This window comes from Lepisosteus platostomus, chromosome 12 (assembly GCF_059453375.1).
Source record: "Lepisosteus platostomus isolate fLepPlt1 chromosome 12, fLepPlt1.hap1, whole genome shotgun sequence".
Lineage (NCBI taxonomy): Eukaryota > Metazoa > Chordata > Actinopteri > Semionotiformes > Lepisosteidae > Lepisosteus > Lepisosteus platostomus.
In genome coordinates, this window is record NC_142622.1 from 15,575,420 (window position 1) to 15,576,063 (window position 644).

Below are 644 nucleotides of genomic sequence, written 5' to 3' on the forward strand. Positions count from 1 at the left end.
CGTGATGAAGTGCCGCCATCTTCGTGCGGTGACATCACTTTTTTCTTTGAAAAAGCTGTTCTGTACAAGAGTGATGTTTAAAATCAATAATAATAATAATAATAATAATAATAATAATAATAATAATAATAATAATACAGCCGCATAATTAACATGACCATAATTAATATTGTATCACATTTTGTATTTGTGTAAATGTTTAGACTGTCAATTACTTTGGATAAAGGTCAAGTGTAATATGTTATATGTAAATACAATTCAAGTAGTGTGCAATACTGTATAAACACGTTATTAGGCATTGCTACAAACATCATCATTATCACCTTATGTCAGAACTCCAAATAGGACGCTACAAATTCAGTTAACTGGTAGAAATAAAATGCAACATATTTGGCAAAAAAAACTGCATAGTTACATCGATTATAAAATTATATATATATAGTAAAATAAAAACATGATTCAGATACAAACACGTTACAGGTGGTCCGTGGTCTTGTAATTGTGAAGATGTCCTAGCAATAACAACACCAACACCACACAAAAGAGGAAAGGGAACTCTAGGAATGATGGACTATCTATGGTCCTCAATGCTTCCTGTGTCCTGGGCCAATGAGCGAGGCTCGCTGTTCAGTCCAGTCCAGTGA